At 42.9% G+C, this 3,999-nt stretch overlaps 1 long non-coding RNA gene across 1 annotated transcript; it reads left to right on the top strand.

The window, feature by feature from the left end:
• Window positions 1-665: 665 nt before the first annotated feature.
• On the top strand, window positions 666-1,979 carry LOC132326910 (uncharacterized). The gene is made up of 2 exons (XR_009486362.1): window positions 666-1,356; window positions 1,678-1,979. It is a non-coding gene; the product is annotated as an uncharacterized LOC132326910 (long non-coding RNA).
• Window positions 1,980-3,999: the final 2,020 nt, after the last annotated feature.

Here is a 3,999-nt window from a genome sequence, read left to right on the forward strand (position 1 = left end):
AAGGAAGGGGGGGGATTGGTCACAGGCCATGGCTCACTATTGCATTTGCTTTTCCTGACAAGCTCTGGTAGTGATGTTAGATGTGGAAATGAAATGTTATCACGTGGGCTTGGCATCATGGAACTGGCAGGCAGCAGCTGGGCAAATTCCAGTAGAAATTCCCTGCTGGAATGGTGCCAGCTGGTTGCCTTTCTCCTGGAGCTGGAGCCCTTCTTCCCAAGGTAGACTTGCACAGAGGCAGCTGTGGAGGTCATGCTTTTATGGCCAGTGCTGGGTGTCATAAGCCCTGATTTGTTTGCTTCTGTGGTGGAGATCTTGCAGTTCAGGCTGGGTGCCCGCACAGTAAAATCCCCAAGCTGCAGAGAAACAGGAAAGCCCTGCTGTAGGAGCACTCCATCAGGATAAGAAAGATGCAAGTCATTAGACTGATTAAACCAGGTGCCTGTGTCACTAGGGAAGACAAAGAACATGAGAATTATGGTATAAGCTTTTCTAAAGTGTTTTTTTGGGGTGGGGGGAAAGACAGAGGTTTTAATATTACTGGTGTGCTTTGAGCCTTCTGGAAAGGCAATATAGGAGAGAACTTCAGTATGGAACTTTCAGGTGTCAGGCCTTAAAAATGCCACCTAAAGGGCTTCTACTCTTCTAAACCATAATGCATTTTGCCAATGAATTTGTAGATGTTTAAGTTTTGGTTGTTAAGTCTGTTGGTGAACAAATGCCACCACCTGGTTAATATGAAAAAGGAATGTTTTGTTCCTTCAGTCTCAAGCTTCTCAGTTGCTGAGTGTAGCTGCTCTGTTTAGGTAAGGCTGAAAGAGCTCAGTGCTGCAGCATTTAAAATTGACCAAAGGCTCCTTCCCAGGGCAGGATGTTGCCAGAGCTGTTACTCTGTAATTTAGAACTGGATCCTGGAATGAATATTCTGGGGTGAAGCATTCCCAGAGGACAGCTGGATGCTGTAGTCACAAAGCTCTTACTGGTGACCTGCTGGAAGTCAAAGCTGCCACACAGCAACTGGCCAGTGCTAGAGACTGCTGTTACTTCAAATCCCAGAGCAGGGTGCCTGCCTGCACCTTTCTCCTGGTGAAAAGCAGGACACCCTTTCCCTCAAAGCAGGGAGGCCCCAAATCCTCATTAAATGCAGCACACAGAGACTTAAAGGCAGCAGGGTTCTTAGAGGAAATGTGTCATGGCTAGTCAGTGCAGTTGCATGATTACATGAGATTTTATGTATCAATAAGCATTGAAGTGTGGTGATCTTACCAGCTGCATGTTCTTTCTAGTTCTGTTTCCTCCAGTGCACAGCAAGGAGTTGTCATTAGGTGTCCAATTTGCATGGAATTTTACTCCGAGGTAAGGATCCACCAGCTGTTGTCCTTTCTGCTTTGTGGGAGGAGAAGGGCAGAAGGGGAGCTGCACAAGTCAGCTGGATGATGTGGGATGCTGTGGGCAGCTGGCTGGAGGCACAGCCCTTGCTGTGAAGCTCCACAAGTCACTTCTTGATGGTGAATGTTGAGGGAGAAGCCTTTGCCAAAATGGCACTGGCACATCTGTGGGTCCCTCATTCATTATTCCAACTGATTCCAGATGCTCTAAATAGAGCCTCTGGTGGCAATAGAGCAGCAAAATCAAATTCTTTCCTCCCAATACATGTTGTGATTTTCTTTCCTCCAGATTCTACAACATGGACAACAGCTTGTGGTGACCCTGTGTGGCCATGTCTTCTGCAGTAGATGCCTCCCTATTGCCCTGGAGACTACTCACAGGTGCCCAACCTGCAGGGTGGAACTTACTCCAGATCTGTATATTCCCATTTATATATGAGTGCTTCTGCTTCTCAGGACACACTCAGATGGATCTTGGACAATAGTCTTTATGTATATAGTTCTTCCTGTTTCTTTATGTATATAGTTCTTCCTGCACATAGTTTCATTTTTTGCTGAATTCAATTTAAATAAAGTTTTGAATAGTTGAAATATTGTCTGTCTGCTCTTCTCTGTTGGACTGTGCTGATAGGCAGAGATGTTGTCTAACAGGTGGAAATAAGGCTCTTGGTTGGAGCAGTCAGAAGCTCGTTCTTTTCCTCTCCCTCTAGTCATTGATTTGGGGGCAATGTGCTAAAGCCACAGGCTTTGTAGTTCTTGTGACCAGCGTGTGTTGTACGGGGAAAAAGAAACAGGGCCTGCTTGGGGTGAGAGGGATTCCATTTCTCAGGGCAGACTCTGGTGCTCACTTTGGTGAAAATGTCATGATTTCATTGCTCAGAGGATAGGAAGAGTAGCAGGTTGTGCATACATCCAAAGAAAGCAAGGTTCTTTGAGAATAACTGGTACATTAACAAACTGCTGCCTTGAGTGTTGTAAGGTTTCATTAGACTTAGAATCTGGAGGCTTTTGAAGGAAGGTGTTTTTGAATGCGTGTAGTTGGTTACTGACTTTGAGCTGTTGGCAGTACAACTGTGTTGTCGTTCCAGTTCCTTCAATTACAGCAGTATAATCCTAAGTTCCACTGAAGAGAAATGCAATTGTCCAGAGATACAATAACTGGGCATAAGAGAGGAAAGAAAATTATTCCGTTACACAAAAATAATAAAAAGAGGCAAAGGCAGATGTCAGGTAAAAAATGCAACAGTAAATTCATGGTGCCATGATACAGAAAACTCAGATGACCAAATTGAACTGAGGTCCTCTGTGTGTTAAAAGTTGGTCATCAGTGGGGGCATGTATCCTTTATTGTGGTTTTTAATTTTTGTCTTTAGTGTGTTATTTATCTGCTTCCTCAGTCATATCTCAAGAAGTCTTAACATTGCCATATGTAGGCAGAAGTCGTAATAAACAAGGTTCATTGTACCCCCTAATTTTTATGTGGCTTGATCTTAATAAAAAAATGAAAACATTAGTATTAGCCCGATAAAGTGATCTTTTGAATTTTGTTTTCAAGAAAAACTACTTGAGTTGTCCAAATTACTCAAAGAAAATCCTTCAACAGACACAAATAAAATAATTTACTTACAGGATGGCCATAAATTTTACACAGATGTTTTCTGTTTCTCATTTTTGCTAGACTTTTAGCTCCTTGGTGGATGCAATGACACTAAGCAGAAATGCCTTTCTAAATTGTCTAAATTGTCTTTCTAAAAGCTGTATTCCTAGGTGACATGCAATGCCAGGTATTCTCAGTAAAAAGAGCATTTAAGGAAACCAGTTTTGCTAAAGCAAGTTTGATCTCTAGTAACCTGCAATGAAATGGCACTGACCTGATTTTACAATAGGTTTTAACAGATGTTAGTAAGGTTCAACATCATAAGCTGGGGCAATTTTCTTTTAACATTATGGTATATGGATAATAATGAACGCTTTCAATGTGTATAAATATATATATAATTTCTAGAAAGTATTGATCTAGGGGAGCCCTGATTAGCAAAAAGTAACTGAAGAGTTGTAGGATTGGTTTCAGTCTTGGTGCATAGCTGTCAGCAGAAGGAAAATTTCCTCACTGATCTGTAGGCATAGGAGAAGTGGGTTTTTTGAGCTTTGAAAACCCAGACCAGAGACAGCATATTTACTTTGTTTGTTTCTCATAACCAGTGCTTTGGGAGTCATACCAGGTGCCTAATTGTTCATATATTAAATGTATCTTTGGAATTGCTTTAGTGTCTTAGCATTTCTACAGAAAGTGTTAAATCTCCTTTGGGATTTTTCAAAAACTGGAAAAGTCGTCCCTCCCGTTCTTCAACACTCAACATGCTGTCAATTACCCAGAAAGGATGATTTGTAAGAACGGAGAAACTTTTGTAAGAAATGAGCCTCCTCATGCAGAGCATGAGCTGAACAAATCCTTGTGCTCTCCACAGCGCTGGGTCAGTTGCCACCATTCTCCCCACACCCAGAGCGCCCAAGGGGAGCAGGGGCTGAGGAGCAGCCCTGCACCTGGCAGGGCTGAGATGGGTTCCCTGCTGCTCTCAGGAGCCCCAGCCCATCCTTCTGAACACAGGTG

Source organism: Haemorhous mexicanus, chromosome 4, assembly GCF_027477595.1.
Source record: "Haemorhous mexicanus isolate bHaeMex1 chromosome 4, bHaeMex1.pri, whole genome shotgun sequence".
Classification (NCBI taxonomy): Eukaryota; Metazoa; Chordata; class Aves; order Passeriformes; family Fringillidae; genus Haemorhous; species Haemorhous mexicanus.